The sequence below is a fragment of the Pinus tabuliformis genome, chromosome 7 (assembly GCF_031772625.1).
Source record: "Pinus tabuliformis cultivar Carrire ecotype Pingquan chromosome 7, CPIR1, whole genome shotgun sequence".
NCBI classification, from domain to species: Eukaryota; Viridiplantae; Streptophyta; class Pinopsida; order Pinales; family Pinaceae; genus Pinus; species Pinus tabuliformis.
Window position 1 is genome coordinate 1,048,084,983 of NC_142293.1, and position 15,443 is coordinate 1,048,100,425.

Here is a 15,443-nt window from a genome sequence, read left to right on the forward strand (position 1 = left end):
TTTTCCAGGTAAAATATTTGTACCTGTGTATGGTTAAATGCATCTGTGTTTCTATTTTCAGTAATGGCTTCTGAAAATATCAATAAACAAAGCCCACTCTTGCTCACTCATATCTGATACTTTGATTTAAACTTGTGATTTTCTTTGAAGGAAAAAATTCTGATAACATCTTATGAAAGTATCAATAAACAAAGGCCACTCTTGCTCACTCCTATCTGATACTTTGATGTAGTATTTAGTCATGGCACTTTTTGCATACCTACTTTGGACTACTCCAGTAGCAAGATTCCTTGTCTACTACAACCCTGGTTTCTCTTTGAGTAACTAATACATCTCAGTGGTATCACTTTGAGCACCTAATAAATCTCACTGATATAGAAAGCCCTGCAAAAAAAGGGACTTTATGGTTGAAAGAGCCCTTTCCTGCATTCACCCTTGGAACTGGCTCCTACATTTCATTTTCCTCTAGACGTGAAATCTCTTCCACCTTTGAAAGTGGACTCCGACATCATTCTTGCAGAAGGCCAGTTTGATGCAAATGAAGATCTGATACCTCCTTGAGAATTTCTGAGTGTGCCATATGACACAAGAGGAATTTGTGGATCATGTATTTCAAATTTTTTTAAGGAAAAACAAGGCAATAATTATGGGATTCCACTTTACTCAAGCACATTTAGAAACTTGTTAAAACGATTTACTCCCATGGAAGCTAGCCTGTTGTTAAAACTGTCGCACGACTCCTTTACCCAACCACTGATAACAGAGTTCATGTAACTGAAATCCAACCATTGATAATAGAGTTCATGTAACTAAAATCCTCATCATTCACAATCCATATCAAATTGAAATTGTTCAGGAAAATTTTCCTCTTCTAAAAAAGGTTTTGAACAATTATCAAGGAAATAATCGTCGGATTCCACTGTAATCATGCAAATTTAGAAACTTGTTAAAACGATTTACTCCCATGGAAGCCAACCTCTTGTTAAAACTGCCGCAAGGCTCCTTTACCCAACCACTGATAACAGAGTTCATGTAACTGAAATCCAACCACTGATAATAGAGTTCATGTAACTAAAATCCTCATCATCTTCATAATCCATATCAAATTGAAATTTTTAAGGCAAATGTTCCTCTTCTAAAAAAGGTTCTGAGCGATTATCCTCTCCATGAGATTTAACGATAGACATTTCTTGATCAACTTCCAACTTACACATCACTTGACTAATAGCAATCAAGTAAATCTCTTGAAGCTACTAGATTCCTCCACTCCATGAAACTCACGACTCATCATTGCACTAATTTCTATAAGACAAAGACCAGTTTTAATAAGTTTTTTAGGAATATAGTGCACAACATCAAAACCCTTAAACAAGCCTCTCCTATCATGGATAACTCCTGTCTTAGTATTTATGCATCCTTGATAGCATCAAACTTATAAATATATTCCAATTCATCCTCTGAGAAAAGGAAGCTTGAGGCCAATGGAGCCACTCAAAGTAAGGGTCCTCTATATTTTCAAAGAAGCAAAGACCATGATCTATACATGTAATATCAACGGATTCTTCTCCAACATCCAGCTTTAGCAGTTTTTTTAGGAATATAGTGCACACCATCAAAACCCATAAACAAGCCTCTCCTATCATGGGTAACTCCTGTCTTAGTATTCATGCATCGTTGATAACATCAAACTTATAATATATTCTAGTTCATCCTCTGAGAAAAAGAAGCCTGAGGCCAATGGAGCCACTCAAAGTAATGATCCTCTAGATTTTCTGAGAAGCAAAGACCATGATCTATAGGTGTAATATCAACGCATTCTTCTCCAACTTGGGGATATCTTCCTACATTTTCAATATTCTTCACAAGAATATTGTCTGTATGTCTGTCAGTATTAAGTATCCTAATATCTGGTATTCCAATCCTATGTATAGCAGTCGCTGGGAAGCTAGATTTTCCATGGGCATCACAATCATGTGGGACAAACTGCTAAAACGACACAACCTTACTAACAGTTTGTCTCTTATTTCTTTTCGTCCTTGTAGTTACGTTACATTAAAAATTGAATGTGTTATTTTGACAAGCACAATAGGAAGAACATTTGCAAAATGATCATGATCTAGAAGTTATACTGCAACTCCTGTGATACCTATTTTCTACAACTCTAACCTATCTCTTTAACCTATCTAAAACCCATCTAATACCTATCTTTCTCCTGTAATATCTAAAACCTATCTTTATATAAAGAGTTATTTCAATATATTTTTTCTACTTTCAAATATAATTGAAGCATATATTAACATTTTAATGTGTAGAATTTCAATATCATATATATATATATATATATATATATATATATATATATATATATATATATATATATCACTTCTAGATCATGATCATTTTGCAAATGTTCTTCCTACTATTCTTGTCAAAATAACACGTTCAATTTTTAATGTAATGTGACTACAAGGAAGAAAAGAAATAAGAGACAGATTATTAGTAAGGTTGCGTCGTTTCATTAGTTTGTCCCACATGATTGTGATGCTCGTGACCATGAAACATCTATTTTCCCAGCAACCTCTGTACATAGGATTGGAATACCATACATTAGGATACTTAATATCTAGTAACAGCTTCTAAAAATATCAATAAACAAAGCCCACTCTTGCTCACTCATATCTGATACTTTGATTTAAACTTGTGATTTTCCTTGAAGGAAAAACTTCTGATAACAACTTATGAAAGTATCAATAAACAAAGGCCACTCTTTCTCACTCATATCTGAGACTTTGATATAGTATTCAGTCATGGCACTTTGTTCATACCCGCTTTGGACTGCTCCAGTAGCGAGATTCCTTGTCTACTACAACCCTGGTTTCTCTTTGAGTAACTAATACATCTCAGTGATATCACTTTGAGCACCTAATAAATCTCACTGATGTAGAGAGCCCTGCAGACAAAGGGCCTTTATGGTTGAAAGAGCCCTTTCCTGCATTCACCCCTGGAACTGGCTCCTGCATTTCATTTTCCTCTAGACGTGAAATCTATTCCACCTTTGAAAGTGGACTCTGACATCATTCTTGCGGAAGGCCAGTTTGATGCAAATGAAGATCTGATACCTCCTTGAGAATTTCTGAGTGTGCCATATGACACAGGAGGAATTTGCAGATCATGTCTTTCAGAATTTGTTAAGGAAAAACAAGGCAATAATTGTGGGATTCCACTGTACTCAGGCACATTTAGAAACTTGTTAAAATGATTTACTCCCATGGAAGCCAACCTGTTGTTAAAACTGCCGCATGACTCCTTTACCCAACCACTGATAACAGAGTTCATGTAACTGAAATCCAACCACTGATAATAGAGTTCATGTAACTGAAATCCTCATCATTCACAATTCCACTCTGGCTTTAGGGAATGCTTGGGAGAAAAAATCTGCTAATTATTCGTGTTTAGAAACACAAATAATTTAGGGAGGTTAAAAAACTCCTTAGAGTGAAATCCTTCATTAAGAATCAAAGGCTTACCTAGGTGTTTTTACATGGCTTCATAGTCATACTAGACTCATTTTTACAATAATACTGTAGAATTTGGGATTTCAATGATGACAATGACTCAATTTTTTTTTGTCCACTGTTGTGTACTCTGTTTCTCGAAACTATTGACATGTACATGGTCAACGGGTCCTCTATCCAACCATCCTCATGTAAGACTCTCTTCTTCTAGCTGTGTGCCATGTGCCCTCACATTGACCCAATGCTACTCTCATGTGTACCAATGTGGTCACACAGCTCCAATGCTCCTCTTGAACATATATGTGTTTGGGTCCATCACCAACCTCTATGAAATATTCTCCTCAACCCAAGTATCCTCAAGTCAAGGTCCAACCTCCAAGGTATATCAATGGCCCCAAGCTCCAAGGGTCAATGCCCAATGCTTCTCCTCCTAGGTAGGCACCTCCATTGATTGAGCAATAGATTCCCCATTGTAGTATGTTGATTAGGGTAACAACCTCCTTGAGAGGGGCACCATGCCAGTACCCTAACCAAGGTCATCCACCCAAACTGAGCCATCCAAATGTCCATGAACCATTGCCAAGGGGCTAGGAGACAACGCTCTGCTGTCAAGGTGAAAACACTTGGTGTAACCCCAAAATCTAGCATGCCATATCTAAATTTAAAACATATGACTTTGACATCTTATTTTTATCCATAAGGAAATGTTTTGGAGCTAAATTATATATATATGAAAAATGTGTGTTCTTATCAACTAAGAAACCCTTGTTTCTCATTAGCAATTAAACTAGTATAAAAGGCTGCAATCTAGGAGCTATCAATTTAGAGATGATCTTATGAATGGTGTTGCTAGTGAAATTGGTGTAAATCTACTACAATATGAAAGTTTTTCCCTTTGGAATTAAAGCAATGAAAGTTGAGTTTACGAGACCTATAATTTTTCCTTTTGTACTTGATTCTTCCATTTGTTCCAGAAAATCTAGCTTTACTATCTAGGCTGGTAGAAATTTATTCAGGAAACATCTGGTCTTAGTGCTTTCTTCTTCTGTTAATAGAAGATAGGTTCTTCCGTCTCCTCCTGAGAAATAGGCTTCAACAGAAAATCCTTTAGTTCTTGGTTTACGAATCTGGGAATGTTAGCAAGTAAGGAAGAAGCATCTTTGCTTCCCAAATCCCGACACATTATTTCCCATCAAATTAGAGAAGAAATGAATCGCTGAAGCTTTAATCTCATTTTCTCCTACCTGATCTAGCTTCCAAATTTACCGTGTGAATACCACTAATGCACCTCTAACTTGCAGCTGTTTTTGGAAGAATTTGATATTTCTGTCCCCATCATTCTGGATTTAATTCTCCATTCTGATTCCTATCTACCACATATATCTTCCTATTCCCTTAATGCTCACTCTTCTTCTATCTAGAATGATTCCGTCAGTCTTCCCAACATTGTATCCTTGATGTATTCTAATCTTTTGTTGATGCTTTGTCTTAATTGAATTAGCCTCTTTCCACTTTTCTTTTGACCAAAATTTTAATTTGTTTATAATATTGGTTAATTTTATTTCCATCCTAAACAACGTTGACCCTTCTAGTTCTTTCTTCCACCATAGCTTTAGCATTTCTAAGCAAACCTGATATTTCTGAAGAGTCAGACACATTTTGAATTGAGCTAGTCCCTATTTTGGGGAGGGTTATAATCCAAATGAATTGGCCATTGATTTGATTTAGTATCCTGATAGGATACATGATTCTAAATTTAAGCTGCTTGAAACAAGATCCTCTTAACTAAAGACTTATTAGTCTTTTCACTACATAGTAAGACTTTTTCTTCTATTTTGTAATGTATATATATACTTTCTGTTGGTTTGATGTCTTTAATTTCCTATGTTCATAAATGATTATGTTTCTTCTCTAAATGGTTTGTTAATCCTTGTTCTTCCTTTTTCTTCATTCTCATCAATAGTATTTTAGGATCTGTATATGCCATCCAAGTCCTAGGGTTATTGAGATCCCTGTCTTTGAAAAGAGTGTCCCACAATTGACCTTTTCCAAGGAAAGAGTTTGGACATTAAGGGGTTTTTAATTCTTAAGGTTATCGAGATCCCTGTCTTGGAAGAGAGTGTCCCACAGTTGACCTTTTCTAAGCAAAGAGTTTGGACATTAGGGAGTTTTTATGCATGATGCTTTTGAGAAATTGTGTTTTGACAGTTTATAATTCCTCAATCTTCACATTCCAACAGCACCTTAGAATTACTTGTGGTAAATATTCTAATCACCATGAATTTGTAGGCATCACAAGATTTCTCTGTATCAAATTGGGCTTATAATTCCTATGTTTCATTTGTTAGGGTTTCATGATGAGCCCAAGGTAATTGAATGAGATGTAGTGTTTAGAACACCTTTAAACAATGAAGTACATCTAGGTAATATCATCCCAATGAGCACAATGCATTATGTTTAATGTGCATATCAAACAAAACTAGAGCCTTACCAATTAAGGTTACGCATAAAACCCCAAAGGGTGGGATTGCAATAAACCATAAATTGAGTGATCAAGAAATCCTAAAGGTCTAATAAACCCCTCAAGTTGGGTTTACATTAAATATTCTCATATCCTCCCTTAAACACAACTTGGAGGAGCTATGAAGGTGGCATTATCTTAACAATGTTCTGTAATAATAATTTCCTGCAGTTAACATCATTATTGCAACCTTTCCTATAATTTTTTTAGAGAAATCACATCTCCCATCATTTCCACCCTTAACATAGTGAGGCTGAGATTATTGACAGTGAAAATCCCACACCATAACGAGGTGCAACATAACAGTTACCTTCACAACACCTCTACCCAGTCCTCTTTGGAACACAGTGAAGCAATCTCATGCAACAGGGCTTACAATTAAGAGTTCTTTATAACTTGAACCTCCAATCTCCATAACCTAAGGTGCAACAAGAGCCTATGCACAAATGGTCAGAACAGGTTTCCCAAAAAGCTCTATTAAGAATAGTCTCCAAAATCATAGTTCTATCAAGTTATCAACTAAGCAATCTCAATCATGTAACCTGCAATCATAAATTCTCCCAAATCATGCAAGAAGAGCATCAACCAAAGAAAATTATAGAGCCATCTAAGATAGTAAAAACTTAATATTCTTTGCTCAAAATCTCTTTTTGGTTTTTGGTGTATATAAAAAAGTAGTTTCTTGGTTTGTTGCTAATCTGAGCAGTACCTAGGCCTTCAGTCACTTTTTTTTTACTTTTCCTTATTTTCTTATCATCAAACAAATCTATATTTTTTTTTACTAGTCATACAATAATTGGGTTCTTGACAACATCAAGTTGGGTTTTTACATGCAAACAAGCTCAATAACATTCCTCTTTAAACATAGATAAAAGGATCACTACAATCAATAAGGCTCACATACAATGGCTTGAATCAATTCTTTCTTGCATGGCATAACATGCCAACATAGCAACAAGAGAAATCAATAGGAGTAAAGAGATATTTATGAGTGTACAATTGATTATACACATCTTTATGAAGTTCTTTGGCACTTGTACAAATGTTGCCATGACCACTCATCAACCCAACCCACAACCAATCCTGGTAGTTGGCACTGGTCCACAATTCTTCCTCCTATGCCTCTTCTACAAAGATCTATAAGCATCACTGCTACCATACTAAGAATTTAGACTCTCGGATCCTCTTCTCTATGATGAGGATTTTTGCAGGGAAAAGAGTAGTGTTCTTGGTAAATAGATGGTGCAAAATGTAATCACCCCCCAAACAAAGGTGCATGTTGTCCCTTCAAATCAACAGAACTATCATTTGTCTCCAACTTAGGCATATACTATCATCAACCAGATCGTCAGTAGGGGGAAGTTTGCGCTCTGGAACTCAGCATAATTATCTTTAGCAACAAACAAAACAACGAGTACAAAATAACCTTCTTGCAAATCAATGTAAAATGACCTCCATCTGGCAATGGAGTCTGACTATATCTAGGTCATGCTCTAAGCAGTCTCATCTCAAGCTCAATAGGGATAACCATACCCTATCCACTCTTCCCAAGTCCAACACTTGTATATCCCATCTGGCACAACCACTGGGATTCAATAGCCCTAGTATTTTTCTCAAATTCAAGGTAAACCAGGTCATTAGTAGCTAAAGAAGCATGGGAAGAAGGCACTTTATCAATACCATCCTTCTCACAAGCAACATCCCTATTTCTCTCTATTAAAAAAAAATTCAAACAAGTCACTAAACACCTTTATAAAAGGATATATATTTTGCACTATAAACCTTTTAACAATAGATTCATTGAATCTTTCCACCCTTTGATTCTAGGTTGGAAAATTACCATTCTATAATTCTTACCAACTCACCCTTCACACATATCGGTCTAGTATGATTTTGAGTGAAAATGTACGGGACCTTTCCTTTAAACTGAAGCAACAATATATATAGAAACTTGACTTATAGGAATGAGTTTGCTTCAAGAGTTTGAAGGGAGTTAGGGCATGTTGTTGACACTGGCTGCTTTTGTGGATACATAGACATATCACTTATGAATGGAAAATAATATATGCTCGGATCATGATTTACTACTTAACACAGGTAGTGCCTCCACATGGTCAATAGACACCTCCTAGGCTTTAGATCAGATTATCATTAGACTTAATTGACTTTAGCATGTAGATGCACTAGAAGTATGTTGCTATTGATGCAAACAAGCAAGCCAATACTCCATTGCTTATGCTTCAGTTGACTCTTCCATTGTTGTCAACACTAAACTTCCTTCACTTTTCACCAACAACTCTTAACAACACTTTTGTATTGGCTAGAAAATCACTGGTCAATTGACCACTTCAAGGATTTAGTCTTTTTTCCAAGAAAAAAATTGTATATTTTCTATTTCAAGTAGAAATCAAAATATTGTGCCTGCTCATAAGTCTCCTTTCAGACTACTTCTAGATTATCATCAGATTTTGAATAACGTCATTCTAATAAACAATGACATCAAAAGGACATTTCCAGCTATAGTACTAACATTGCAGACAACCCAAAGTAATATCTTAAAACTGCTCGTAAAATGCCTTTAAAGTTTAAAACAATACTTCTTGGAAAGCTAACACCAAAATACTCTCTTTGAATTCCTTGCTGTGAAAATCCCTTCATTGACTGCACTATCCTACTTTCTTCATGACGCATTTGAATCTTATGGAAAGCCCCCTCATTTAGACACTTGTCAAATCATGCAAACCAGACATGATAGTAAGTTAATACATCAATTTCTCCCCTTTCATTCTTTCCTCACACTAGTGCGGGTGGTTCAGAAGTGTGCGATGGAGGAGTTTGGCACTGCATGTGGGTTTATTTGACCAGGCATTGGGATGAGGACTCATTATTTCCCTTTTTATGGACTTTGGTTTCCTCTCCAAGCGTGAGTGTTGTTTGGTTTGGAATTGGAATTCTATTTGAGTTATTTGTCTTCGTTCTAGGATTTGGCCTCCAATGTGATAGAGAGTGGTGGTTTGTTGTTTGTTTACAGTGCTAGGGTGGTGGCAACGACTCACTGCCACTATAGCAATTGTTGTTGTGTTTTGTTTGAGCTTGATGAGGTGAAAAGAGGAGTGAAGTGGTGTGGAAAGAAGATAGTGCTAAGTGGAGGCATAGTGTAGTGTGATGAATTCTACCATTTGTTGGGATAAATGGAATGAAGATTTTGAGAACCAAGTTTAGAAGAAAAATTGTGCGAGGGATTCTTGTGTAGTGAACACAGAGGCATATGTTGGAAATTGGGGAATGGCAGAAAGAAGTTGAAGCATTCACAGGGATTGAACACAGGAAACATTTGGAGTTCAATGTTAAGCTAATATCTCTATAGTTGCTAGTTGGAAGAATTGTGGTCCATCTTGATTTTCCTCTAGAAGTTGTTTCATCTTCCCCCTGAAGACTCAAGCCCAATTGTGGAACTTTCCCTCTTTCATGGGCACTTTTATGCTAAAATTTGCAGGATATCCTTAGAGAAAGTGCCTGTGATACTTTGCTACTTTACATCATTGACAAAGGCTGAGAGGAGGACAATAACGAGTCCTTGAGCTTTATCCTCTCTATCATCTTAACTCTATCAGGATTGTAGATCAATACAACCACAAACACAATCATAGGTACATTTCTGATAATAAAAAAATTACAGGCCAGAGGTAGAATGGAGTAAAGAGTTTCCCAAGAATTTGTGCATTTGGTGTGTAATTTTAAGGCTTGGCTTGTGTTGGGTTGTTTACAACAAAGTTGGAGTAAGGTATTGATTTCTTCTACTATCTCAATCCAAGTTTATGGAATGTGGATTGTTGATCCATTCAGTTTAATTAGAATTGATTTTGTTATAACTGTTGTGCATTGCAAGATCTATGTTGTTTGGCTGCTCTTTTCTCTAATATATATGAGAATGCAACAGATTTTCTGAAGAAGCCAATTTATTAACATGCAGAGTAAAAGAAACCATTGTTGAAGAAGCCCATCTTGCTAGAAACCAATAAACATATAAAACAAGACCTAGAAAAAGGGCCAAAGATCTTCAACAAGAATTCAATGGGTTCCTTGAGGCTGTTTTTCATCATGGAATTTTTTGGCTATTCTCTAGCTGAAGATCCCTATAGATATTTTACATGGAACATTCCATGGGGCACAATATGGCCTCTTGGTATTCCTCAGCAGGTACAATTTTAAAAAATCTCAGGCCTGTTTCAATGCCAATAGTTGTAGCTCACATATGATTTTCCAAGATTTTTCTGAGACACATTCTGTTATTGTTGTAGGGGATTTTAATAAATGGACAATTTCCTAGACCCCAGATTGACAATGTCACCAATGATAACATCTTTGTGAATGTATTTAACAACCTGGATCAAGCTTTCTTATTAACTTGGTAAATTCTTTGGGTTCTATCTTTGTGGATTGGCCAATTGAGATTCATGGATTTATTTGGTGATCTACAATATTGCATTGAGGTCTTTAAACAAGTTTTGGTACAGGAGTGGCATCCAACAACGAAGAAATTCATGGCAAGATGGAGTACCTGGCACAAACTACCCCATACCAAGGGAAAAATTTACGTACAAGTTCCAGGTGAAGGACCAAATAGGTAGCTACTATTACTTTCCATCATTGTATTTGCAGAAAGTTGCAGGGGGATTTGGAGGACTAAATGTAGCTAGCAGGGCCCTGATCCCTATTCCATTCCCTCCGCCTGATGGTGATATCACTCTACTTATAGGTGACTAGTACAAAACCAATGCTTTAGTAAGTTATTAATCCATCCCTAAAACATGTATATCTCTTGAAATTAAAGAGACTGGGTATGTTCAACTTCAACCTATCCACCAGAATGTTCTCTTGCAATGCATCAATTTGACCATATTCTATCTTTAGGCAGATCCTTAGAAGAACACTTGATGTGGGAAGATCTATTGGTAATCCTGATGTTGTTCACATTCATGGTCATGGGCTGCCAAATGAAATAGCAATTACAGTGGAACAAGGTACTTATCACTAATCTCTATCATAAGGCAGTTTGGTAGATTTAGTATAGGTGTTTCTAGCCTTTCAACGATTCACAAGATCCAGTTTATTTTGATTTTATCTGATGGATGTTGAATCCATTGCTTCTTCTCTTGAGATGTATCTAAAATGACCCATATGTTAATCTGCAGGGAAAACATACCGCCTTCGAATTTCAAATGTGGGATTATCATCATCTTTGAACTTTAGGATTTAGGGTCACAAATTGAAGCTTGTGGAGGTAGAAGGATCTCACACCATTCAAAATGTCTATGATTCTCTTAACATTCATGTTGGCCAGTCCTACTCTATTCTAGTCACTACGGATCAGCCACCTCAAGACTTACATTGTTGCATCTACTCGTTTCAAAAGTCCTGTTATTTTTAATACTAGCATTTTCTGCTACAACAATTCCTAGAAGCAGGTTTCTGGACCAATTCCAGGGGGTCCAACAACCAAGATTGATTGGTCTGTGAACCAGGCCAGAACCATCAGGTTTGGTTCTTGCCCTGATTACTTTGGTTTTAGCATAATGCATGTGTGAGATAATATTATAGATTTTATAGATAAATAGATAGATGAATGTATATCTGTATGATTGATAATGTTTTATGATTACCAGAAAATATAGATAAAAGATCATCATAGAAATTGGGGATAGCTATTAAAAATAAATTTCAAAGAATGGTTAATGGTTTTTTGGTTTGAGTAGTTGGGATTGTGGCTTTCCATCTCATCTATCTAGGTTCAAGTCTCCTGAAGCATGTTCTAGACTGTATTGTTTAGGTTAGGTTCAAGAAGGAGAAAGCCCCCAAAGAATATCAGCTAAACAAAGTTGAATTTTAAAATATCTAGGAGTTTGTACTTATCCTATATAATCAAGTTCTCAAAATTTGAATGGCTAATGTTGTACAAATGGAACTTGACAGCCAGTGCAGCTCGTCCAAATCCACAAGGATCTTTCCACTATGGGAAAATCAACATTACTCGAACAATAATCCTCTCAAACTAAGCCCCCACCATCGATGGAAAACAATGTTATGTAGTGAATGGTGTTTCCTACGTGCATTCCAAAACACCATTGCATCTTGTAGATTACTACAACATAAGCAGAGTGTTTGTCGTTGGTGCATTCCTGATAGTCCCAACGTTACATTATCTACTCACAAGGCGACGATTGTGCTAAATGTGGAATTATGTGCTTTCATTGAGAATCCGAGAAGAAAATACAAAGGGTCGTGACCAAATTCCAGTGGAAATTGCTACCATTAGAGGGTAATTCAGAAGTATTGAGGAGCTTATGTGTTGAGGAGCTGCGTACAAGACTACAAAGTGTAGTCAAGGTCTGAGAAGGAGAACAAGTAGGAAAATTTGAGGATTTTCCCGCTATAAATAGGGCTAAGATTTTACAAATCCTAGTCAAGCCCTTAATACCTAAATCCTGCAAATTGGGTATGGAAGTGGCAACATCCTTCAACAAAGTACATTTATTCACAAACCCTACAAACCCTAGATTTCAAATACATTCTTGTGTTTGGTCAGGGTTCCCTAACTAGGTTTTTAAGGGATTTGGAGGCCAACTAGATATCTTGGTCCTACAATTGATCCATACATTTAAAAAAATTTAAGTGTTTGACGTGTTTGAAGAGCGAAAATGAGAGAAAGAAGGAGTGCATGGGACCTGAGCTTTTGGTATTTTTGCATGAACACTTCGTTCCAGACTCTGTGCCCCATGGATGCTTAGAGTAAATCTCGCAGCCCCACTAGAAGTGTAGTGGTGAGGAGGGGCAATAGTTATTGTGGCTCCTAGAAATCTCCACACTGCTCTCCATTTTTTACCTTTCGTTATGGGCTCCTCTCTGTCGAATCAATAGTTATTGTGCCTCCTGGAAATCTCCACACTGCTTTCCATTTTTTCCCTTTGGTTATGGGCTCCTTCCAGACTTTATACCCCATGGATGCTGAGAGTAAATCCCTTGGCCCCGCTAGTAGTGTCGTGGTGGGGAGGGGCAACAGTTATTGTTCCAGACTCTGTGCCCCATGGATGCTTAGAGTTTTCAGCTCATTATGAATTTCATCTTAAAGTTGGTATCACCTTGTGTTCATGAGAAGTTGGTATCACCTCCTCTCATGCTCCTCCACAAAGTTCTTATGGTTGAGGACATTCAACAAACCTTTCATTGATTCTAATAACCTTGCCAAAAACCTATTGCTTTTAACTTGCTCATCCTCCTCCTAAGTTTGGTCTCCTAAGTTCTCCATTACGAAAGTGTGATGCTACACACTTCGGGCTTCAAAGGATGATGGCCACATTTATTCATAGTTGTTAACACTCAGTAGTAGTGTAGTCTGGGATCGAAGAACCACACAATGCTATATATAATGACACCTTCCTTTGAACTACCTCCATGAATCATTGAAATGTAGGGCTTCCCAATCCATGCTTGAATCTTGTCAAGCTCCTTGGAATGTCAATAATACGATACAAAGGTATGGGGATATTATCGACCATCTACAATGGATTGAATGCTCTACTAGGGCCGAGGCTCCCCTTGCTTATGTAAAAATTTTATAATTGTGGAGGATTAACATCTTATGCCACTTATTCTCACGATTCATTACTTGAATTTTCCATTTGTAAATATGATTTAGATAGCGACTTCATTTCTTAAATCTATGTGGCTAAGAAATTAATGAATGCTCTCGATCCTTACATGCATGCGTTGGCTTACAAGTTTTGATCCATGTGCTTGACGAGAGGAGTGTGTGGATGGACTCCACCATGAAGATTTTTTCAATTATTTCGCTGGAAGGCCATTATATTGTATATTAAATTCATAATTATTTATTTCTTCATTCATAGAATGGGTGAGTTATAGATTGACCCATGATCTAATTTTCATTTCCCTTACTCCAATGTGAATCCTTTGTTGGCCAATGAATTTTCTATTGTATTCAATTGTTTATACATACGAAAGAATTCAATTTTCTCAAATTGCATTGTTAGCAAAATGATTCTCCGCAAGATGGGAGGAAAGGTTGAGCTTTGCAATTTTTTGACTTTCCATAATTGTCTTATCACAATCATTAAGTCCTTAAACATTGTTATTTTATTGATTTATTTGCCATTGAAATTTCCAGTCGTTCCAAAGCCCTAGGTATTAAGCTTGATTATTGGTTTCCATACCCAATCCCCATGTGTATTGAGTCTCTATTTGTTCGTCAGGGCATTGGATAACCCCTCTCGTTCTTGACATCCCTGCATTCTATTTAATTTAAAACCAGCCTAGATCCATCTTAACTTCGGATCTATCAAGGGTCTAGATGGATCAAATCTCTCAAGGTGAAAACCTCTTTTATGCGTGTAAATTTTGAAGAAATGTTTTCACCTCAAAAGATTTGATTCCTCTGGGAGCTTGATAGATCCAGAGTTAAGATGGATCTAGGTTGGTTTAATTATTAATTTTATTTTTTATTTTCATGTAATTTGAGTGGGTCAAAATTTTTAGATAACATAATATAACTGGACATTACAACAACTCTTCCATACTGGGATGGAGAGTGTCTTTTGGCCCAAAAATGTAATAGAATTAAATTATATATATATATATATATATTTGGATTGTGAAATGAGAACCAATTGTGGGCATGTGGTATTGATGAGTCATGGTATTGGCCCATGGTATGGTATGGTTAATAATATCCATGGTAAAGTGGGGTGAGTATCCATGGTTAAAAGTCTTGTTAATAGTAAGTATTATTTTGATTGTGAAATGAGGGATGGTTTTTGGGCACATGGTATTGATGATCCATATTATTGGCCCATAGTATGGTATGGTTAATAATATCCATGGTAAAGTGGTGGTGAATATCCATGGTTTAAAATATTGTTCTATTGTAAATAATAAGTTTTTTTGTGCTTATTAATAAAATTTAAATATGGTTGCAAAATTATGATTTTAATTTATAAGGTGAAATGGATCTTAATTTATAGCTACTATTTATATCTTACATATTTTCATGTGATAGATGTGCATAATTATCTCAAAAGTAATTATAATATTTTTTCTTTTAAATAAAAAAAAAATGTTATAAAATTAAATTCAAATAAAATGTTTATAAAATATTTTGATTGTGAAGTGAGAGATGGTTTTTGGGAATATTGTATTGATGAACCATGATATTTTCCCATGGTACTGTAACAAATCCTATTTACTAATTAATAATATCTATGGCAAAGTGGACGTAAATATCCACAATTAAACATATTGTTATATTGTAAGTTTATGTAATGTCCCCAGAAAGCTGTAAATATTTTATTTACCACAGTAAGAACAAACTGAATAATTAGTGTTATTACCTG

At 36.0% G+C, this 15,443-nt stretch overlaps 1 pseudogene; it reads left to right on the forward strand.

Moving 5' to 3' along the window:
- The first annotated feature begins 702 nt into the window (after positions 1 to 702).
- LOC149251268 (L-ascorbate oxidase homolog) lies at positions 703 to 12,322 on the forward strand (annotated as a pseudogene).
- Positions 12,323 to 15,443: the final 3,121 nt, after the last annotated feature.